General features: G+C 42.5%; 1 protein-coding gene across 1 annotated transcript in view; it reads right to left on the reverse strand.

The window, feature by feature from the left end:
- LOC126473345 (A-kinase anchor protein 1, mitochondrial) overlaps positions 1-25,458 on the reverse strand; it is a 272,499-nt gene that overhangs the window by 79,311 nt on the left and 167,730 nt on the right. The window contains 1 exon segment of the mRNA XM_050100341.1: positions 21,158-21,299. The gene's annotated coding sequence lies outside the window, so the exon portion shown is untranslated.

Here is a 25,458-nt window from a genome sequence, read left to right on the forward strand (position 1 = left end):
ATTCATCTCTTTAACCTTTCCTCTACAACATTCGACATGCAAACATTCGAATTACAATCGATAATTTGTATTCGCAATTACACACTAGACAACACCTCCTATTTCTTTTCTTTTTTCTTCCGAGACTATGCCAAATCCAAACAGATTGATGAAATACTTGTCGACGTTTAAAACACCACCGAGGCAATGAAATGTTTTCATGTGTGACCACAATTCATCATGCGTTTTCGTCAATCTACATGCGTCTCTTCCATGGTACCTGTTTTAATCGTCTCCAAATCAGTACCGTCTTGGTATGTGTTCCTTATTCATTTGGGCTTCTTTCCGTGTTCTTGTCTTCAATGTACATAGTCAACTTTTTTTTGTGCCTTTCTACCGTACCGTGATGTATGTATCAATCAAATACAGCGAGGTCGCGAAAGCTGTCTCCAAAAAAAAAAATTCGTTTATTTAATGCTTATCACACAGGATACATAAATACATAAGGTACGTCTGGAAAAGCATCAAATGAAACACATTCGTTTCTGGGACTGATATGTGAAATTACGCCGGCCGGGGTGGCCGAGCGGTTCTAGGCGCTACAGTCTGGAACCGCGCGACCGCTACGGTCGCAGGTTCGAATCCTGCCTCGGGCATGGATGTGTGTGATGTCTTAGGTTAGTTAGGTTTAAGCAGTTCTAAGTTCTAGGGGACTGATGACCTTAGAAGTTAAGTCCCATAGTGCTCAGAGCCATTTGAACTATTTTGTGAAATTACACTTTCAAACATAAAATACAGAACTATTTGTTTCCTCAGCTTCTGTTCATTTTTATACCACATCCTCCGCATCCTGATAAACGAGACACCATGAGCTAGCATTGGAAAAGGATGGAGTAGAAAGCTGGTTGGTCAAGTTCAAGGAACTATACCGGCATTCCGTCTCTTCATGCTATCGGGAGAATTCAGGAAAAACCTAAATATAGTGATCGAACGGGGATTCGAGCCCGTGTACTTCTGAATATGAACACAGTCCAGTAACCACCGTCACTTCATTCAGTGATAGGATAAAATATACCGAAACACTGGTGGCGAGGAAGAGACACTAAAACAAACCCAGCGCAACATGGTTCCTTATTCTTTCTTTTGTATTCTTAGCAGAGAGTGGCTGCCGACATTTAAAAATTCTAGTGAATGCTAGAATTTCCATTTCTCTGAGTTCCTATACAGCCTCATGTCTCTCTGTCTCAAGCGTAAGACACAACAGTGACACTTTATCGCTGCACTTCATTTTGTTTGGCAGCCCCTACTATAGCTCTGATAAAAAAACCTTTGTGATTTACACACTTACTTTTACTTTTACAATCACATAAGAGGCTATCCATAAATTACGTCAAACAAATTTCATGATTTTTGGAGCCCTCCTCCCATCCTTATTACAGGTGGTCAAATTTGTGTGACTCCCATCCCCTGGTGAGACGGCACGGATTTTGCAATTTTAAATTTAGAAGCTATTAAGTTAAAACAACACTTCCAAAATTATTAGAATAGTTCTACATAAAATCTTTATTTCAAAAAATCAACAATGAATCAATCATTTTAGAAAATTCACGAAACATGTCAAATCAAATTAACTATACAAAATTCAGTCTAGAACTTTGAACCCATTTCTTTCTATTATTTATGGCCGGCATAGTGGTCACTGCGGTCTCGATTTGGAAAATGTTTGGAACATTGGATGTGTACACATTATCTTCATCCAACCATATCATAGTACTTCCCTGGCATGTCTAGCTGCAATTCTTTGAGGACGAAACTTCATCATTTGCAAAACCTCTTGTTGGTTTTTATGTGATTGCATGTGTTGGTTAGTGGCTTTATATAATGAAAAATATTTACCACAGATGCCACAAGATCTTTTAAATAAGTACCCTTCGACACTGGGCACGGAACGTGCTTCAAATGTGCTGACACTCTGAGGTCCAAGATAGCTGTAGTAACAGCGCAGCAAATTTACCTTCGGTGTCGTCATTACCTACACGTACGTACCCGTCTTAAGTTCGTTTAATCAAAACAGGTAATAATCGCCGCAGGCTAGATTGTCGCACACCGCATCACGCGACAGCCTCGCATTTTACAATTCTTCGAAAATATTGCGATTCACGTATATGATTTGCGTACCAAGTAGCATCGTTTTCCAGTGTCCTAGCCTGTACGATATCCAAGCCAGGTATCTGTTGGCACAATATATTCGGCCACCACAGGAAAATCGTCAATGCCCAACTGGTCCCAAACATTGGCCAACACGATGCCTGCAATCTCAAAGTTCCGTTTTGCTAGCCAAGTCAGTGGTTCGATAACTGAAATCAAGATGTGAACCACAATTGTCATGTTTTAATACAACAGCGGTAAGTTCGCGACTAAGAGGCGCCATTCGCCCTTCCACTCTGTTAAACGCACTTCTTCCTGGAGCATTAGTGGCAATGTAAATACACTACTGGCCATTAACATTGCTACACCACGAAGATGACGTGCTACAGACGCGAAATTTAACCGACAGGAAGGAAATGCTGTAATATGCAAATGATTAGCTTTTCAGAGCATTCACACAAGGTTGGCGCCGGTGGCGACACCTACAACGTGCTGACATGAGGAAAGTTTCCAACCGATTTCTCATACACGAACAGCAGTTGACCGGCGTTGCCTGGTGAAACGTTGTTGTGATGGCTCGTTTCCGACTTTGATAAAGGTCGGATTGTAGCCTATCGCGATTGCTGTTTATCGTATCGCGACATTGCTGCTCGAGTTCGTCGAGATCCAATGACTGTTAGCAGAATATGGAATCGGTGGGTTCTGGAGGGTAATACGGAACGCCGTGCTGGATCCCAATGGCCTCGTATCACTAGCGGTCGAGATGACAGGCATCTTACCCGCATGGCTGTAACGGATCACGCAGCCATGTCTCGATCCCCGAGTTAACAGATGGGGACGTTTGCAAGACAACAACCATCTGCACGAACAGTTCGAAGACGTTTGCAGCAGCTTGGACTATCAGCTTGGAGACCATGGCTGTGGTTACCCTTGACGCTGCATCACAGAAAGGAGCGCCTGCGATGGTGTACTCAACGACGAACCTGGGTGCACGAATGGCAAAAAGGCATTTTTTCGGATGAATCCAGGTTCTGTTTACAGCATCATTATGGTCGCATCCGTGTTTGGCGACATCGCGGTGAACGCACATTGGAAGCGTGTATTCGTCTTCGCCACACTGGCGTATCACCCGGCGTGATGGTATGGGGTGCCATTGGTTACACGTCTCGGTCACCTCTTGTTCGCATTGAACGGCACTTTGAACAGTGGACGTTCCATTTCAGATGTGTTATGACCCGTGGCTCTACCCTTCATTCGATCCCTGCGAAACCCTACATTTCAACAGGATAATGCACGACCGCATGTTACAGGTCCTGTATGGGCCTTTCTGGATACAGAAAATGTTCGACTGCTGCCCTGGCCAGCACATTCTCCAGATCTCTCACCAATTGAAAACGTCTGGTCAATGGTGGCCGAGCAACTGGCTCGTCACAATACGCCAGTCACTACTCTTGATGAACTGTGGTAAGGTGTTGAAGCTGCATGGGCAGCTGTACCTGTACACGCAATCCAAGCTCTGTTTGACTCAATGCCCAGGTGTATCAAGGCCGTTATTACGGCCAGAGGTGGTTGTTCTGGGTACTGATTTCTCAGAATCTATGTGCGCAAATTGCGTGAAAATGTATCACATGTCAGTTCCAGTATAATGTATTTGTCTAATGAATACCCGTTTATCATCTGAATTTCTTCTTGGTGTAGCAATTTTAATGGCCAGTAAGTGTAGTATCCAAGTCAAAATCTTTAAAATGTATAGCTCAAACAATAATTCGTTCGTCAAGGGTGCCCAGACCCGGGGACACGGAGGGGCCGCGGCCCTTCAAAGCGCTCAGGGAAAAGAAAAAATATAGCATAGGTCAAGTGTTTGTCTTTCAAGAAAATGATTTAAAAGTCGGTATTGCGCAGGTGGCTCCGCCACCTTGCAAGAATTGCACCTGCTCCTGCTGTACAGCAAACAGTGAGAGAACGAAAATGGAGCACGGAAAAACGCATCCCGTGCATGGGCAACAGCCCTACCCACAACAACTAAGGTCAAGTAACTAACAACCACTGATGAAGATGTCAGACTACAACTATGGAGGGCTGAGACATCCCACATCCTGGCTAGAAAAGATTTTCATAAACTTTTATCCCGTAGTCATGACGAGAGTTGGCCAACCTTAAAGTCCTTGAATAAGCTGAGATCAGGAGTGGGTACATCACGGGTTAACCTGGCAAAATGGGGATACATTCAAGAAACCCAATGTGGCTGCGGGGAAGAACAGACTGTTCAACATATGCTTGAGTGGCGACTGTGTCCGGTCACCTGTACAGAAGATGACCTTCACCAGGCAACGAAAATGCACTGGAAGTGGCCAAAGATTATATAAGCTGTGTTGATCTGTCAACAGTTGTATAAATTGTCTTTTATGTACGTTTCTGACACGAGAATAATAATAATAATTACGCAGGTTTTTAAAGGAGCTAAAAGAACTTGATTGTGGCTGCTTGCAAGTCTCCATCCGCCTTCCAAAATATTTTTAATACTCCATACCCCCCGTGTCTATGCCACTCCCCCCCCCCCACCCTTACAGTCCTTCTGCAAACTCATTCTTGAGCAAGCGAGTCCCCACTCTGCCCAGCCAGCTAACTCAGAAGGCACCTTTACAGGCTGTTTGACAAAGTTGTACCGGTCCTGCGCGGCGCGCGCTTTAAATCTATGGCGACATAGTGTACAGATACGTCCTGGCAGCATTTATTTTTAGATAAATGCGTTAACACCACACGAAGTACAAAAGACGATTGTCTTCTTCCGAAACAGAATGGTACAGAGTGAATTATATGAATGTATGAAATGAAGATAGGTTCCATACACTCTATCTATAAAAGGCAATGTCCCGACTGACTCACTCATTCACTCACTCACTTACTTACTTAATGACTCATCACTGTCCAGCCCAAGCCACAAAGGAGAGAAGCTTGAAATTTGGAGGTGCTGATCTTATACTGCAGAAGTCTAAGAAAAGATACGGGACGAACGAGATTTTGAAAATATATCGCTTTTGAGGCAATTCTGAAGCCAGACCTAAGAAAATTGGTATTTGGTTTCTCGGTCAGAAATAACGTGATCTGGGTTTCAGTAAGTTTGGAAATTTAACCCCTACGTGGGTGAAACTTTTTTTTAAAAAACAAATCATTATTAGTGAACTACTAAAGAATTTTTAAAGCTACATCTATGAAAATTAGTATTTGACTCCTCGGTTGCAAATAAAAAAATTTATGAGTCAGTGTTTTTGGAAATTCAACCCCTAATGGAGTGAAATCGGACGTGAAATAAGTTATGAAATATTTTATTATCAACGCATTTTCACAGCTAAATCTATGAAAATTTGCATTTGGCTTCTCTGTTAGAAATAAGAAATACGCGTGTCACTGTTTTTAGAAATCCAGCTCCTAAGGGCTTGAAATAGGGCTAGACTGATTCACTGACTCATTATTGCCCAGTCGAAACTGCTTAGGATACAAACTTGAAATTAGGAAAGAGGGTTGATCTTATACTGTACGCGTCGTTTATACAGGGATTGTTTGAAATTCCACACATATGGGGAGTGAAGTATGGGATGAAAGTCTCTTTGAAAATATGTCGCTATTACGGCAATTTTGAGGATCGAACTACGAAAGCTGGTGTTTGATCTCTCAGTCGGAAATAAAAAAATTCATTTTTCAGCATTTTTGGAAATAGAGTAAAATAGTGCGTGCAAGTTTCTTAAATAAATTATTAAAGAGCTACTAAGGCATTTTTAAACAACATCTATGAAAATTGGTACCTGACTTCTCGGTTAGGAAAAAAAAAAAAAAAATACGCGTTTCAGTGTTTTTGGAAATTCAGACCTAAAGGTAGTGAAGTAGAGGATGAAAAGTCTTATGGAATTGTTTCATTATGAAAACATTTTCAAAGGCAAATCTACGAAAATTTGTATTTGGCTTCTATGTTAGGAATTTAAAAAAATACGGGTTTTACTGTTTTTGAAAATTCAACACCTACGGTGGTGAAAATTTTTAAGAAAATATTTCGTTATATTAAGAAATTTTTAAAGCTAAATCTACGAAAATTGTTATTTCACTTGCCAGTTAGATATAATGGAATGTGTGTTAGGGAATGAAAGTTCCTATGGAAATGTCACCACAAGAACGAGAATGGCAAAAGCCTTGGACTGTAGCTAGCATAATAGCTTTCGGTCAAAAGTACATTGGGAAAAGACAGTGCTTCTATGGCCTTAATTAGCGTGAAAAGTTTAGAAGGTGTTGCAATTTGTGAACAACACAAAAATTTGATTGAGAAAAAAAAAACTGTGCAGACCGTACATACTCCACGAGCGGAGCAGCGCGCACTAAGCTAGTCTACTACAAATGCAGAATCGAATGCCTGTTCGTCTGAATGCATGTTCGTCTATTATCTCATCCTACAACGATGGATACATTCCGAACGAATTTTTAACACCATGTAGTGGAATTATTTCGTAACATCTAAAGTTTACTCTTACCTTGTGTTGCCACTATGAGGTAGAATTTTTCTTTGAACGGCTGCGATTTGACCCAACAATTCTGGCTACACGAGAAGCGTTTACAAAGTAAGGAGGAATTTGTAATTGCGCTTGTTGTCCTAGTCCAATTCGCATCACTCTTCCTGTTGGTAAAAACGTCTAAAAGGTATCAGTACAATGTTAGGCACATGGATATGGAACTTAACATTTGAGGTTATCAGTCCCCTAGACTTAGAACTACTTGAACCTAACTAACCTAAGGACAGCACACACATCCATGCCCGAGGCAGGATTTGAACCTGCGACCGTAGCAGCAGCGCGGTTCCGGACTGAAGCGCCTAGAACCGCTCGGTCCCAACGGCCGGCCGAAATTCCGTAACTGTTGATTTTTGAACAGAAATAACGGCGAACTCATGAGGCTCAGGAATTACTATGTGAAGTCAACAGCGGTATATAACTATTGAAATGAGTCATAATAGGTGACTAAACATGGGCTGATGGATATGACAGTGAAACAAAGGCTTTTACCGTCCCAGTGGAAGCAACCTACATCGCCAAGACCGAATGCTCGACAAATGCGATCAAATGTGAAGGTTACACAGTTATGTTTTTCGGTTTTATCATCACACCGTGCCATGAATTCTTGCCACAAGGTGAAAGGAACAATAAGAATTACTACGTACAAGTTCAACGTCCTTTGCGTGAAGCAATCTTATTACAAAGCCTGGATTTGTGACGGAGAAACCCATGGTTTTTGCGCCACAATAATCCACCTGCTCTGAATAAGTTGCTTGTTCGTGAATTTATGCCCAAGAACAATACCGTAACGACGATTTAGCACACGTGTTCGCTCTATGTGACCTTTTCTTATTTTCAAAAATAAAGGAGACTTTAAAGCACAGTCTTTACAAGCACACATGAGATTAAAAACGCGTCGCTGAGAGGGCTAAAGGCTGTCCTAAAGATAGGAGTTCCAGAAGTCTTTCGGGTTTTGAAAAAAGCTCACGCGTAAGTGTATAATAAATAACGGGAAATATTTTGAAGAGAATAACATTACTGTAGGTCAATAAATGAAAAGAGCATTAGATCCAATATTTACCACAATAAACCTGTTGCTTCGACTAGCATTCGCCATCCCTTCCAGAGAAGTCCCTTTTCACGCAGTGTTTTGTCCAAAAACAACTGTGTGTCAAGAAAAATTAATTTTTTTGTTTTATTGGAAAAAGTAATTTGTGTAATGCAGGTACTATTTTTTTTGATTGATGTCAAAGTCCTCCATCGTTTGTCGAATCACCAATTTTTTATAGCTCTGTAACGATGGGTTTCCTCCCAAGATTCTTAGCGCTATTTTTTGGCGATTCAACGAAACCAAGTGGTTTGTTTATTCGTTTCCTTCTGATGCGTCCTATGGTGACAAGGCTGACTTTTGTATAAACTGCAACTCTTTCTTCGGGACTGGCAACGTTAGCCAACAGTTCTTTTTGTTTTAACTCTTTTCGGACAAGAAACGGGCACCTGATTTTGGGTCTGCCTGTAGTACAGTTGCTGGATCCTTACTGGGAAGGCCGCTTTCCCCACCAAGGGCGCTTCTCGTTCAACAGTTGGCCGACAAACGGTACACTTATGGGCGCCCTTGCAGTGGCGGATACAGAAAAACCTCAAGGAGCTACCTTTATTTTTACCGTAATAAAAAATAATCAAGTCACGTGCAAAGTTTAAGAAAGTTTTATGTAAACTGATTATAAACATATACAAGACAATGCCATCTTATGATATAAAAAAGTTAAATTGTGGTTCTCGTCCTTAAATGATGAATTCTATGCGTCTATTCTTCCTGGTAAATCGGTTAATCACATCGTCAATAGGAATGTCAGGATGAGTGTTCAACACAGCTAAGCCATGAAGTCTATCCTCCTCCATTGTCGACCTCAGCCAAGTCTTTGTACGCCGAAATGTTGAAAAACTTTCTACTGTGTCAATAGAAGCAGGTAGACATGCAAATATTTTGTACACCGTGTGCAAAGTAGGGCAGACAGACAACGCTTGCATAACAGAAACACGATCATAAAGGGCGTTTATCCTCGTTTGCTTGGATTGAAGAATCTCTCTCATTAGTGTCTTTTTAACTGCAAAGAGCGATTCTTCTTCAAAGAACGGTAGGTCAGTTAAGCAATGATTCAATTTATGTGCCAGACCATTACCGTCATGTTTCAGTAGTTGTAAGAGCAAAAGTATGTTGAATTTTAAATGATAAATATTTTCTTCAGCAAAACGTCCTCTCATGTCAGTCGTAACATGGTCCAGTGTAGGCATAAAAACAGTTCTCTTCCAATGTGTCATAGCATCATCATTATGATCGCAGTTTTCCCTGTGTCTTTGCTTGTAAGACGAGGAGCACTTATCTCCACGTCTAACTCTTCCACAACTGTCTTCGCCTCTTCAACAATACGAGCAAAGCGGCTATCAGCATTAGCTCTCATGCCGTCGTACACCTTGATCTTCGAATTTAATTTTGATTTTGCCATCGCGACGTCCAAGCTACGGTCTTGTAAGATTTTGCTGACTGGATATGTTATGCTCATAATGTCACTCAGTGTAAACAGAGTGATAATAAACTCACAATTAGAGCTCGAAGGAGAACACTGGGTTTGGCAGCCGTTGATCTATTCCTCCAAAACTGTATTTCTTTGAGAACTTTTTTCCGAGATCAGCTGCGAATTGAATAACAGCATCATGTCGCTCAACCCATCTCGTTTGACAATGTAATTGCAGAAAGTGTTTAAGGTGACTCTTCAATGTTGCGAACCGCTTCCTAGAAGCTGTAAATATCGATACCATTTCTTCAGTAGTACCAAGTGAGTTCCTCACACTTGTAACTTTGCAACTGCGAGAGGCAGCGAGGATGAGCCGATGACTCTTTATGTATCCGCCACTGCGCCCTTGTCGTTCTCATCGTGGATTCTCGTCGGGACCACCATCGCAAGTAAAAATAAACACGGGTTTCACAAAACATTCTAGAGTTCGAAAGTCAAGTCTGTGGCATGAGTCTCTGCGTTACAGGAACAATTTTTCCACTACGAGTCGCTACGAATTTAGGCACAGAGCGTGTCACAGCTACAGGTTTCCCCCTCACTATCTTTGTTTATTACAATACATGCATTAACAGAGGGAAAAGTTTATATTCTTCAGCGGCTACGAAATCATGATCCGTTAATTTTACATAGTAGTCAAGGTGCATTCACAATGGTGCTTGACCATGTCCTGCTGTAGTACCTAATGGCACACGTGCTTTCTCGTACACTGATAAAAAGATACTTGACCAGGGTCCAAAATTAAAGATTCGATGTTTCTTACCGTGTCTCCACAGAATTTGCCACCTCTCTCCTTTACATGTTACGTAGAGAATTTTAGATTTTTTTTGTTTTCTTAGAATCACCACCTATTTTCAGTTGTGCTGTCTGTCTCTCATCACATTTTTTCCCTGTTGAATGTCTTTCCTTAATGCTGCTGTGCGTTTGTTGCCTTTTATGTCGCCATGCCAGCATCGCCTGCTAGCAGCATGCTACGGAGCTCAGGTTCCAGAACGACAAATTGTTTTATTCCGGGAAGTGTTTTGACTTGGCGTTGATTTAGGTACTGTTTGAAGTAACTGGCTGCCACTTCACTGCACATTAAAATCTTTAGTTTAGTTAAAAGTAAACATGTAAATTATTGAATATGTGCATTTCGCACCACAGGTGTACTTAATCGCCCTGAAGAATCCAGCTCTACATCGAAATCGAGCCTGAACCTTTCGACCATTACCACAGACAGACAGACAGACAGACAGACAGACAAAGATGCGGTTGCCGATTTTGCTTTATAATAAGTAGTGAATAACAACTGAACTTAACTGATAGGATTGTTCCGTTTTTCAGTTTGCCCGGAACATTTTTAGCAGGGGAGAACTAAATACTAAAATTACGTAAAACTCCAAATTACTTTTAACGCCCACGGGCTCTAGTTGTTATGGTGGTTTTGACGACGAATAAATTTTTGAAAAAAATAATCAGTATCAGTTTTTCGTCAATTTTATTTCCAATTCTTTAATTTTCGAATGTAAATGACCTTCAAGATTGTCACTACTTTTCAAGCTTCACCGTAAGACGTTATTTTGTTAATTTTTATCAGCATAAGCTGCAATGTCTACTTCATAGTTTGCGATAAAGAATACTTCACTCAGGTTTTTTACTCATTTGTACTTTGTTAGATAAACTGAATATGACAAAACAGTGAACTAGTAAAACCACGTTCATCACTTGCGAAAGTCATGTGTCGACTGAACGATATAAACAATTAAACACTGGCGAAACCTGAACAACGGCGGTGTTTGTGAAAGGCTCAAAGGCCGTATTGGCCTTTCGGCGTATGTCAAAGGCGGCCGACACGCGACACAGTAGGTACTGCGAACGTGAACACGCGCGGCTGCCACATGCCAAAAAGCGATAGAAACTGGTTCAAATGGCTCTCAGCACTATGGGACTTAACATCTGAGGTCATCAGTCCCCTAGAACTTAGAACTACTTAAATATAACAAACCTACGGACATCACACACATCCATGCCCGAGGCAGGATTCGAACCTGCGCCGTAGCGGTCGCGCGGTTCCACACTGAAGCGCCTGGAACCGCTCGGCAGCACAGGAAGGCGCGATAGAAACTGATTAAAACCTTATTTAATAATATTGATAGAGTAGGTAATATTTTAAAGTTTCTCATTAGAGCTGTAATTCTTTAGATTCATACATGTGAAGTCAGCCGCGCGGTCTAAGGCGCTGCAGTAATGGACTGTGCGGCTGGTCCCGGCGGAGGTTCGAGTCCTCCCTCGGACATGGGTGTGTGTGTTTGTCCTTAGGATAATTTAGGTTAAGTAGTGTGTAAGCTTAGGGACTGATGACCTTAGCAGTTAAGTCCCATAAGATTTCACACACATTTGAACATTTTTTTTGGAACATGTGAAGTAACAAAGCTATGACTCGTCCCCCCACCCCCCCCCCCCCACCCGTCCGAGAGGTCTGACGATGTCACACTTTTTGACCCCTCTCCCCTCATCATAACGTGTGTCGTAACTTATGGATGGCCCCTAATATGATAACATTCATAACCAGTTTCGACGTACAATGAATGGCTCTGAGAACTATGGGACTTAACTTCTGAGGTCATGAGGTCCCTAGAACTTGAACTACTTAAACCTAACTAACCTAGGGACATCACAAACATCCATGCCCAAGGCAGGATTCGAACCTGCGACCGCAGCGGTCGCACGGATACATTGAAAATTTTCGGATTATACAATAGGGGAAAAAATACACAGCAATATATAAATTTTTCTCCAGTTCTATTTCCAAGTAACCAGAATACATATGGTTCATATCTACATGTCATATGTGGCATTTGGCAAACAAGAAGGCAAATCGTTAATGTACTTTGTTTTTTTTCCTTATAAATGCAGCTCGCAAAAACTTAAAAAGATAATTAAGATTTCAATGTGAATTTTTTTCTTTTTCTCTCGTAAAACCCAACGATGGCCAATGTATGGCCGAAGCTGGTTATAATTGTTATCATTATTATGTGATAGTGTGAAACAAAACAAAATACTTATAAATAAAAAACCCTCAAGAATACGTCAATCACACGTCTTTACTGACAGGATGTCGTTTTTCCCACGGGCAATGTGGCGGGCGTGCTGTCAGTCGGTGCTTGACAAGGACCTCCAAGCCCCTTCAAAACAGGTAAAATAGCGAGCCCGTAGCACTCTAGAAAGGACTAAAACTGCGTTGTGGCCGGCTCCTACCTCTCGACTCCCTCAAACATCAAACGACAAACTGGTGAAGGTACCTAACAAACAGTACTCCAACACACTGTATCAAAAAATTTTGTCAAGTAACTGAGGTACAACATTACTATACTATTACAGATGCTGATTCTAGGTACAGTTCTATGACACTCACCTGTTTGTGGTTCCTTCTAGACTATGAGAGTTCCATATCATAAAAAGTACAGTATCTACCAGTAACGGCGCGAGCAGGAATTTTGTCCCTCTCTACATCTGTCGAATGCTTCACTTCATGTCGCCCAACTTTCACAGAGTATTTTCCCTCGCCCCTACTCCTCGCAGCTCCTTTTTCGCTGTCTCGCTCACGCGCGCACACGCAGTTGTGTTAACAATTAATTAACAGATGGGTCAATGGGAAATGTTGGACTTGGGACTTAATCAGAGCAAGACCGCACCGTCGTGCTTCCACACGTACTGAACAACTAGGCCCATGAAAGGTGTAATTATTTTCTGAGATTAATGCGGATACAATGGATGTGTAAATTCCACACCTACACTCACGCTCATAAACTAAGGATATTGCTGATACATGGTGAAACAACGCTCTGGTGGGTGGTTTGCGGGTTTCAATCACCTCGGGGTATGATCATACGCTACATTTGACCTGCGGTCGTCGCACGGTGGCGCTGGCAGCAGTCAACATACGCAGAGGTGAGTTGGTGCATGTCAGAGCACAGTGCAGCGTGTAAGTGTGCAGACGTTTTCAGACGTGCTAATGGTGACTGTGTGTTGAAAATGGCTCAAACAACAATTATTGATGACGTTATGAGGGGTAGAATGCTAGGGCGACTGGAGGCTGGTCATAGCATGGGCCCTCCGTGTGTCACGAAGTGTGATCTCAAGATTATGGCAACGATTCCAGCAGACAGGAAACGTGTCCAGGCGCTACAGTACGCGACGTCCACAGTGTACAACACCACAAAAAGACCGGTATCTCACCATCAGTGCCCGCAGACGGCCACGGAGTACTGCAGTAACCTTGCTTGGGACCTTACCGCAGCCACTGGAATTGTTGTCTCCAGACACACAGTCTACAGACGACTGAACAGACATGGTTTATTCGCCAGGAGACCTGCAAGGTACATTCCACTGACCCCTGGTCACACGAGAGTCCGTAAAGCCTGGCGTCAAGAACACAGCACCTGGTCATTGGAACAGTGGTCCCAGGTTATGTTCACGGAGTCCAGGTATAGCCTGAACAGTGGTTCTCGCCGGGTTTACATCTGGCGTGAAGCAGGAACCAGATATCAATCTCTTAATGTCCTTGAAAGGGACCTGTATGGAGGTCGTGGTTTGATGATGTAGGGCGGGATTATCATTGGTGCACGTACAGCCTTGCATCTCTTTGACAGACAAACTATAACAGGTCAGGTGTATCGGGACGTCATTTTGCACCAGTATGTCCGCCTTTTCAGGGTTGCAGTGGGTCCCACCTTCCTCCTGATGATTGATAACGCACGGCCCCACCGAGCTGCTATCGTGGAGGAGTACCTTGAGGCAGAAGGTATCTGGCGAATGGAGTGGCCTGCCTGTTCTCCACACCTAAACCCCATGGAGCACGTCTGGGATGCTCTCTGTCGACATATCGCTGCACATCTTCAAACTCCTAGGACACTTCAGGAGCTCCGACAGGTACTGGCGCAAGAATGGGAGGCTATACCCCAACAGGTGCTCGACCCCCTGATCCAGAGTATGCCAACCCGTTGTGCGGCCTGTGTACGTGTGCATGGTGATCATATCACATATTGATGTCGGAGTACACGCGCAGGAAACAGTGGCGTTTTTAGCACATGTGTTTCGGGACGGTTTTCTCAACGTATCACGAATACCGTGGAATTACAGATGTGTCGTGTGTGTTCCCTATGTGCCTATGTTATTAGCGCCAGTTTTGTGTAGTGCCACGCTGTGTGGCATCACATTCTGCAATTATCCTTAATTTATGAGCATTAGTGTACATTGGATCCGTAACCCTCCGGAATCGATGTAGGACGACCAAACATGTTTGTTTCCAGTCGGTTATCGTAACCCGACGGCGCATAACAAGGGCGACAATTGATTATCTCTAGCTCATACATTTACTCATTAACAAACTAATATTAGTGTGACAATATTATTAAAACAACGGTGTTTAGTTAACGTACCATGACTGGTGCATATCCTGAAGTTAAGACTGATCAACAGGGCCGGTTCGAGATTATCCCCCCCCCCCCCTCCCTTCATTAGGCGATCACCCTTACCCGCTGCCTTTTCAGAAATAAACTTCTTTTCCTTGGGCCCTTGATAAGAAAAATAAATCTAATCATAATAGAGTCAGTTTTTATTTCTTTTATAATAGGGGTTTTCCTCTGTAACAGAAATACATTTCTAAATCTTATTTCTGAGCTGGATATTAAGGAAAGTCACAACTAATTTTCATTTAAGATAAACATGAGATCTCTTAATGAAAAATACATCATTTACATACACTGAAGCGCCAAAGAAACTGGTATAGGCATGGGTATTCAAATACAGAGATATGTGAACACGCAGAATACGGCGCTTAGGTCGGTAACGCCTATTTAAGACAAGTTCAAATGTGTGTGAAATCTAATGGGACTTAACTGCTAAGGTCATCAGTCCCTAAAGCTTACACACTACTTAATCTACATTACCCTAAGGACAAACACATACACCCATGCCCGAGGGAGGACTCGAACCTCCGCCGGGACCAGCCGCACAGTCCATGACTGCAGCGCCTTAGACCGCTAGGCTAATCCCGCGCGGCGCAAGACAAGTTGTTAGATCGGTTACTGCTGCTGCAATGGCAGTGATTTAAGGGAGTCTGAGTGTGGTGTTATAGTTGGCACACGAGCAATGGGACTCAGCATCTCCGAGGTAGCGATGAAGTGGGGATTTTCCCGTGCGACCATTTCACGAACGTGCCATGAAAATCAGGAATCCGGTAAAACAACTAATCTCCGACATGGCTGCTGCCGGAAAAAGATCCTGTAAGTAAGACGACTGAAGGGTGTTCAATGTGACAGAAGAGCAACCGTTCCGCAAATTGCTGCAGATGTCAATGCTGAAGCATCAGTAAGTGCCAGCGTGCGAACCATTCAACGAAACGTCATCAATATGGGCTTTCGGAGCCGAAGGTCCACTCGTATATACCCTCGATGACTGCACGACACAAAGCTTTCCCCCTCGCCTGGGCCCGTCAACACCGACATTGGACTACTGATTACTGGAAACATGTTGCCTGGTTGCACGAGCCTCATTTCGAATTGTATCGAGCGGATGGACGAGTACGGGAATGGAGACAGCCTCATGAATCCATGGATGCTGCATGTCAGCAAGGACTTTTCAGGCTGGTGGAGGCTCTGTAATGGTGTGGGCCATGTGAAGTTAGAGTGATGTGGGACCCCTGATACGTCTAGATACGACTCTGACAGGTGACACGTGCCTAAGCATCCTGTCTGATCACCTGCATCTATTCATGTCCATTGTGCTTTCCGCTGAACTTGGGCAATTACACCAGACTAATGCGACAGCCCACATCTCCAGAATTGCTACAGAGTGGTTCTGGAACACTCTTATGAGTTTATTGAATTACTTCTTGCTCCTGCCTATGATGATTAGGACTATGGCATTGCCCTATATGCACAACACTTTCGCTGGCGCCAAACTCCCGAGACATGAACATTATTGAGCATATCTGGGATGCCTTGCAACGTGCTGTTCAGAAGAGATCTCATCCCCCTCGTACTCTTATGGATTTATGGACAGCCCTGCAGGATTCATGGTGTCAGTTCCCTCCAGTACTATTTCAGAAATTAGTCGAATCCATGCCACGTCGTGCTGCGACACTTCTGCGTGCTCGCGGGGGCCCTACGCGATATTAGGCAAGTGTACCAGTCTCTTTGGCTCTGCAGTATATCAGTGTGAGACGTGTGAAAGATAACAGAAGTAAAGACATTCCAGTGAACATGGGTCGGCTAACATCTGGTTTGCGACATAATTGCGAATGTGTGGTTACTAACCATCACTAATTTCAGTACATAATACTGTCCTGATTAGTACAGATGTACCTCAAATGTAAACATTGGGCATAAGTCTGCATATAATTGGAGTTAACTTTCACCAATGGCCTATGTTACCTTGCGCAATTTTGGGCAGTGTGGTACATGCCTGAAGAGGTACAGGTACATTTTTTTTACCGATATAATGCGTCAATAGGTCCAAGATGGATACGTCAACCGAAGCTTATACCTGGGCATCCAAGGTAGCCCAAACTCAATCCTTCGGTTTTGGGCAGTGTGGTACATGCCTGATGAGGTACAGGTACATTTTTTTTACCGATATAATGCGTCAATAGGTCCAAGATGGATACGTCAACCGAAGCTTATACCTGGGCATCCAATGTAGCCCAAACTCAATCCTTCGGTTTTGGGCAGTGTGGTACATGCCTGATGAGGTACAGGTACATTTTTTTTACCGATATAATGCGTCAATAGGTCCAAAATGGATACGTCAACCGAAGCTTATACCTGGGCATCCAAGGTAGCCCAAACTCAATCCTTCGGTTTCTTCTATATGGGGTCACGTCAAAAGTAAAGTGTACATTACTCCAGTCGACACGGCTGTAGAAATGGCGCAGCTGTGTCAAGATCGAGATGATCGTGGGGGTGTTTCAAAGATTTCGCAATTTACTGCAGACGTGAGTGCAGTATTGCCTCCAAATGTGAGTACTACACGTGGAACACATCTCTCAACAGTTTCGAATGTATTGTGATTTGTAAGGTAAATTAGGGTGATATGGTGAACAAAAAATTTGGGCCTCATAGAAGACAATAAATTGTATATTTAAACAAAATAAAAACACTCCCCTTTCAAAATATACATAAATAACAGGGCGAATGCCCTTTGGGTGAAGTGGTGAACTTATTTTCCCTGATTTTTGCTACATACGTCACACATCGATTCATATTTTGAATAGTCTTCATGCAGCCAACGTTGGCAGCTAATACATTTAATCCAATCCACATCCTTTTTAGTGCAAACTGTACAGTTCGTCATCATCGTCTTGCAATTGGATATCCAGCGACGAGTCGGATTCGGTGTCAGTGGTAGACGCTTTTCCTTTCTTGGGCTGCTGCTTTTTGGTAATTCCTTTGGTAGTCTCTTTGGTTACGGTTTTTCCTTTGGTTACGGTTTCCCCTCTGGTCCTCTTTTTAGCATTTGCTCTACTCTTCACTGACTCATTTTGTCGTTTTCTGTCTCACAGGTTGTCGATGTTTTCTGGAGAAGTCAAAACCTCATCTAAAGCTCTGGACTTCTTCTTTGCAGATGCAACTTTATCTAGGATAGGTATAGGCGAAATATGGTCCAAGAGTTTGCCAGGGGTTATTTGAGATTCTTCTGTTGCCACTGTCGAGGTCATATTTGTTGCTTCTGATGAAGACCATGTTTTCCTGTGGATTTTCAGCCCGTTGCGAACAGCCCAGTTGTGGTGAAGCTTGTATGTGTTCTAGTCCCTGATCGTTATCTACGTCTGCAGTTGCTTCTTCCGAGGGATTAGGTATCTCCTGCCAGTGTGAACAACTTGGTCGAGATGAAGTTGGTCTGTTTTCATGTCGTTCGTTGTTTGCCTGATGTTGATCTGAAGCTGATGTTAAAAACGCGTATTCGGGGATGACATCAGGATTAAACAGGACGATTCCTGTGCTTCTGAACCCCGATATTGCCTTCTCTGTCATAGCTGCTTCTACCCATGCCTTTGTAAGCAGTCCTCCGAACACTGGTCTGGAAATTTTTCTATTTGGATTCATTTTAATGTACGAATTGCAAGTATTGTAATCATAGGATTTCAGAGCTTTAAAAAATGCTTTGTCTAGCGGCTGCAGATACTGTGTAGTGTGGCTGGGTAGACAGAGCAAAATTATGTTTTTTTCTTCTGCAAACTCTAATGTATCCACGCTGCTGCAATGAGAGCTAAGTCCATCCAAAATAAGCACGAATGTTCCCTCAGGCTTCCTAGGTCCAAAATGGTACCTTAGCCACAGAAGAAAAATATCAGTTGTTACGTACGCCGACTTTTGTGACATGAATATCGTGGAACCCGGCGGCATATCGTCCTTGTACTCGGCCTTTTCATTTTTCCCTTTAAAACACAAGCTCGGGGTAAAAAAATGCCCTCTCCATTGCGGCAAGTGATTACAGATATGGTTTCACCCTTTTCACCGGATGTTTTCGCTGGTACGCCCTTAGACCCCTTTGCAGCCAACACGTAACCTGGTCTATTATTCAGCTGAAGTCCGGACTCACCTACGTTGAATATATTTCCCGGCTTATCAAGGAGGTTATGCTCTACCAAGATGTTCTGCAGCAATGAAAAATAGTCTGAAACGTTTTTCGTACTTAAACCCCTTGACCGTGCTGGTGAAACTCCTTCCGATTTGCGGATTGAGAGTTCCGGATTTCTTTTTAAGAATAAATGTAGTCAGTCCATTCCAGTAATTTCCTTTTCTCGGTTAAATTTGTGATGTTGGTTATATTTCTCAGCTAATTTATATGCCATAGTACGTGCTTCGGTCCTTGTCGGTGCAAATCCGAAGTTTTGTAATGTTATGATATGTTTTACCAACTTTTCACACATTCTTGTGTTAGTACAGGCAGCCCACCCAAAGGTTTTTTCGTGAAGCACCCGTTTGCTAATTCTCTCTTCAGCGTTGCCCATGGAACGTGAAACTCCTTTGAGGCTTTATTCAGGGTGATTCCATTTTGCACCGCTTTTACGGCATCGTTGCTCCTCTGTCCAATCAGCACGGCTGGATATTTTTTGTCTTTTGTAAAATGTACGCATCTTTGCCTGGAACAATGGCGGTAGTTAGAACATTTACTTTTTTAATCACTGACAAACCCAACTGTACTCGCAAAAAAAAAATTTATATATATATAAACTAATTTTTAAATTAACGATTGTATTGAGACAACGGATAAAACAGAATATAACTCTCGCATGGGATAGAAAACGCTAACATTTCATGACTTGTCAAAAACCCTAGTTTGGATGTACCTAAATAAAAGCTTTACACTTTACATATAAGAAAAGTCCTTCACCATATCACCCCTGCCCGTTTCTCCCATTTGCTATGGGTGAAACGGTGAATTTCACGGCAAGAAGTTCAAAACACTAGACGCAAGCAGTATAAGAAGGCAGAATATATCAAAAAATACCCCGCGGACTACGCTACCTGAAGTAACATCTACAAATGCATGCAGCATATAAAAATTATTTAGCATCGAAAACAGTTTTGTACAAAGTACTTACGGTTTTTAAAACGGGGCTGGTTTTCAACTCGTGCACACTGCACAGATGATTAGAGACTGTTGGCATGCAGACATACAGAGACATCTGTTTAACCAGTAAAGAATTAAAGCAATTCACCATTTCACCCGATTCACCATATCATCCTGACTTACCCTATAAAGTTACACGCTGAAGCAGCGTTGTATTTCTTGTTAACGCAGTCCTTGGATGTAATCTGCACCCAATTAGATGGGGACTTGACGAAAAATTTACATTTCGAACACATCTGAAGTAACTAGGACGATATTTCACAGTGGCCGCTTCTAGCTCAATGATCTCGCGAACGGATCGTTTGCTGGAAGGTTGTTGCTTCCATGACTACACTTTCACCCGTGTCAGCTTCCACTGCTAATTTTTTCATTCTATATATAAATTTTGCACTTGGGAGACTCTGGTGCCCCTCTCAGTCTGGTCGCCCAAGCTGTCATTTGTGTTCCTGGGGCCTTAAACCTGCCCTGTTGGCCAGTTAGATCGTTTCTTATGCCTTCAAAATGTGGTCAAATGTTTCTATAATCTTGAATTCATCTCGACAACTTCGTAGAGGTTGGCAGGTTAAAAAACTCCCCTGTAACTGTATCTTGTGAAACTGGCGCATCCGAACATTTTTTCTAATTCTCTTATTAAGGTGAAGGCTCCTAAGTAGCAGAAGTCGACACAAAAACGAGCACTGTGCATTGAATTATTCTAAATCAGATCGTGAGAAATAGGGAATCCAATGTAGGTATAGTCGAGAACGACGTCGGACGACATCGGGTCACATAATCTGTCTGCATCTGCTAGGGAGCAATATGCGTCCGATGTAAGTGTAGACTAAGGAGGAAAGTTTCGGCAATATCTGAGTCGGTGGGGAATCACGAATATCATGTTCAGGACAACCAAAGTATTTTCATGGGATATTTGGATGTGAACACGTTTCGACACACCTCTCCCAGAATTTCTTAGCCATCTCTATTCTTTCTAACGTATCTCTGAGCCCATCCAACGGATTCAGTTCTGTCACAATTTCACATATCTTATTCATACTGTGTTTCTTCCTTATGAAGCCTGAGAACAGCCTGAAAGAAGTTTATTTACTTTCAGTCTGTTTCACTCGAGCTTGTGAAACAGGTTAAGTTTCCGTAGAAACATATAAACACAAAATATTAGGTACCTTTTCAATCTTACAGGAAGTTACAGCAGTAATATCAGAGAACGACGAGAGGTGGCTGTGAGACTTTAAACCCGCATAAAAGGCTATTCTCTACATAGGCAAGAGAACACAGTAGTATAATTAACGTTCACATACTCACCAAAAGTGAGACCTGCAAAGAGTGAGGTCGTGCGCTAATTGGCCAATGGCAAGCAGCGTCCAATCCTCAGGTATCAGACCTCTAACGATAATCACGCTAATTCAGCTGATTCTCACCGTCCTGATGGTCAACGAAACAGCACCTGTGAATCAGATAGTTGTCTCTTTTTTCTGACTGTTTCCTCCTTGTGACTATCAAATAAATGTGAACACATGAATGAATCTTCTCACTGAGAAATTAAAACCGTGTGCTGAAGAGGGCAGGATTTGAGCCCAGGTGATAGAATACTGTAAGGTGCAAAGGTGATGAACAGAGTTAGATTAACAGTCTGACACAAAGTTATAACTAAAGATAAATACATTAAGCTACGTTATACTTCACTTTTCTTTAGTTCAAATGTTGGTAGGAAGAAGACTGCACTTTCGACGTCAGTTAGATCGTTATTCGTATAGTCAAATGAACTACTAAATAAACAACGAATTACCACAAGTTCATTACAGAAACGGTACGTGTTTGCAGTTAAGATACCAATCAATAACGACGTTCTAGTCGCTCGTGTGTTATTATGTCTACAACTTTGCTTCCGCCGTTTTGCAATAGACGGGTGTAGCGGCAAGTGGGGCTCGGGTGATTGGTCGTAGGTGTAAAACAATAAGCTTAGGCATCTGTAAACATAATGCCATAAAAATATTAGTCGATTTGTGATTGCATCGTAAGGTTATTCTCGATTAAGTACGTCAACTTACGTAGCCATTTCTCGCCATTTGCGGGAGGTTTTAATTTTCTGCTTTAACATGAAGAGATCTGCGGCTGTGGCTCTTAAGATGCTGGGTAAGACTACTGGTGAGAGAACTATTAGTGGAAGAACGTAAAGAGAATGTTTTCAACGCGTTAAGAAGGTGATTTTGATGTCGAAGACCGGCATGGCGGTGGAAGACAGAACGTTTTCGTAGCTACTGAGACAGACGAAGACAATCACAGAACACCATTATCGAAAGCAATTGATGCGTTCGAGTCAAGCACTGAAACACAAACGGCCGCAACACAGCGACAGACACGTACAGGTAATTTTGCAGCGGGTCAGTGCTCGACCCCATGTTGCAAAATCCGTCAAAATCGGGTCAGTGCTCGACCCCATGTCGCAAAATCCGTCAAAATATACATGAAACATTGAAATGAGAAGTCCTATCCCTCCCGCCGTATTCTCCATACGTTGCTCTCCCTGACTACCACCTTTTTCGATCAGTGGCATACAGTCTGGCTGACCAGCACTTCCGATTATATGAACAAGTGCAAAATTGAATCGATTCATGGATCCCCACAAAAGAAGCCCAGTTCTTCCGCCACGGGATTCGTAAGCTATCCGAATGATTGGAGAATGTAGTGGCCAGTGATGGGCAATACTATGAATCATAATTTTTTGTTTTTCATAATAAGGCCCCGAACTTCGAGAAAATACGGCGGAAGCAATGTTGTAGACCTAGTAATAATCTACCAGAGTACTATAATAACTGACGGAATCCAACTCAAGCAAACGTCTGCGCTACCATGAGGGCAACGAAGAAGAGAGGTGGGACAGTGCCATCTAAATCCATGTAGTAACAGTTACATTTCAAGTCGTATGGCAACAAATGAAGGGGCTCCATCACGGCAGCGATACGTGTACAATTTTATATCTTGTCCGCGCTGCGTGGCCTAGTGGGGGAAATGACCTGGACTAAAATATAAATTATACTCTGTGTTGCGACTTGTGGCTTTTAATGATGGATGAAATCGCAGCGACGGTTAAAGTAAGGACTAGCGAAGTGAAGTGTCTAGGTGAACGTGTGACATATCAGTGAAAAGCGTAACTTTATAATCACAAGGACAGATAAATACATCAACACAATTTTTTGACTATCTGAGTTAGATATTGAACTGGGAAGTTTCCAATATTTCTAATTTTAGTGACCAAAGTAGCAGTCACAACAGGTGTACTAATATTTAAATACTGTATATTTAGAAACAATCGCTAACCATAAAACTGAGTTTGTGAGAAGCAGAATCGAATTTCGGTTTCAAAGAAACAACGTCGGATCATCTGTTCTGCAAAGTTGTTAAGGGTTTCGTGGCCACTTGTTGACAAACGGCCTGTTGCTTTCTGTCTCGGGTTCTTCAGCCGACGTTTGTTTGATGATTATTCCAACGTTTCGCCAGCATGAGGGGCTGGCGTTGCCAAAGCTTCACCCTCCATTGTTGGTGGTGGACTGGAGTCGAGCTTGCGGCCGCAGATCACAACTGGCGCGCCAACGAGCATCGGGTTTTCCGCGGTCATTATCGCTGCGGTTCGCCCTTTGCTACCTGCAACGGTCGTTCGCTACAGAAAGAGAATCCAGGATCCGTTCACCTTGAGCCTTTCTTCTTTCTTGTTGAAACTATTCTCATGTTTGTGTATTTCCATAGCATGCGTGGGCGAGAGGGTGTGATAGCTCTTCTGTATAGCAAGAACTTGCTTGTCGGCGAATTTTAGTAAGTGGTCGGTCACACACAGAGTGTGCTCCACAACGGCCGATTTCTCCACCTGTCCCAACCTGCAATGCCTCTTATGTTAGGTGATCCTGGTGTTGATTGACAGTCTCTTAAATCTAACACAGATTCATCCGCATGCACACGGTATGCGGTATATTCCCGACGTTGCAAGTGGAGTCCTTTTTCTCCTTTGCCGATCTGAGACTCTCTTTGATCTCCTTTGTCAGCTTATAAATAGTTCTTACTCCGTTTTGGCGCAATATACGGCCGATTCTGCCAGTCATTCTGGGAATGTATAGGAGAAAGGCTGTAGCCGACGTTTCTTTTTCTGACATGTCACTTGGTCGTGTGTTTGATTCTGCGACGTTTGTTACGCAACTGATGTAGTACCCACTGCTCTTCAGGACGGTTTCCAAATATTGCATCTGGCGTCTGAGGTGCTGCGGCTCACATATTCGTCTTGCTCGAGTTACGAGCGTATTAATTGTGCCTCTTTTCTGGTTCGGGTGGTGATTTGGCAGTTCGTGCATTATTTGGATTTGCTGCTTTTGCACTGGGTGTTTGCAGGTAAATTATTGGCATAAGGTCCGCCTATTATGCAGAACATGAATCATTACCTTTGTGCCACCGTCAGTGGTTTTCTTTACTCAAATCTGTGAAATGTTAACGTATTTTAAATGAGAACTCATCTACGAAAATTGGGCCTAAAGACCGTTACTGTATGTTGTCATTAGCTTAATTTTACATTACACCGATATGCAGGATCCTCTGTACATTATCACATACGGGTAGCTTGTCATCTGCAACCAAATGATGTTAATGAGAATTTGGTTGGCCAGTTAACACATCACTTTATATCTAGACGTAATCTCATTGTCACAAGATATTTCGCGCCTATATCTGCTATTACTTACGCTTAGCTTCGACGAATTCTTTTTCATGAGTTATTGTGACCCACACACTAAACTACACATGTTTTGCAAGCTTTCGTTTGTAACTAACACTTTTCACTTTGCCAAAACATTTAGAAACATGTTATCGAGTGTCCAGTCCCATTTGACGTCCAGATGTTCTCAAGTGAGTATAGTGCCACGTCTGATCTTTTGTTTGTTTGTTTGTTTTCTCTCTCTCTCTCTCTCTCTCTCTCTCTCTCTCTCTCTGCGTGCGTGTTGAATAGTGTGCATTTGCGTAGAGTAATATTGTTAAGTAGTGGACGTGCGATTTGTGGTATCATAAATCACAATGTAGCAACATCACTATATCAGGTGTTCAAAACATAGTTTGGAGAAAAAAAAGATGTGCAATGTTTGCATCACACGACTGACTCCCGAACAAAAACAACGAAACGTAGACACCTGTCGCGACTTGATTGAGATGCAGAAAACAGACTATTCTTTTCTGGAAAACATCATTCACGGGCGACAAGACGGTTTTATCAATACGAACCTACCACAAAATAACAGAACACAGAAATTCACATGAAGAGTCAATGTTTTGACGACGTAACCGACATTTAAGCCTATATGACACGCGTTGTACTCAACTGGGGAGAGACTAAGTAGGCACCCAAAGTATTAAAATTGTGATATTAATGTTTCTCTATTTATTATTAATCCAGTCTAAAGATTTAAGGAAACCACACAATATTAGTGTGTTATTTCTCACATTTGTTTATTAGCGATCAACGGAGCAATGGAGAGATGTATGTTGGAGACTACAGGAAACAGAAAAACAAAAAATGGATCTGACAACAAATTGCAACGGAAAAAACAATTACAACTGTAATGAAAATT

This window comes from Schistocerca serialis, chromosome 4 (assembly GCF_023864345.2).
Source record: "Schistocerca serialis cubense isolate TAMUIC-IGC-003099 chromosome 4, iqSchSeri2.2, whole genome shotgun sequence".
In the NCBI taxonomy this organism is placed as follows: Eukaryota; Metazoa; Arthropoda; class Insecta; order Orthoptera; family Acrididae; genus Schistocerca; species Schistocerca serialis.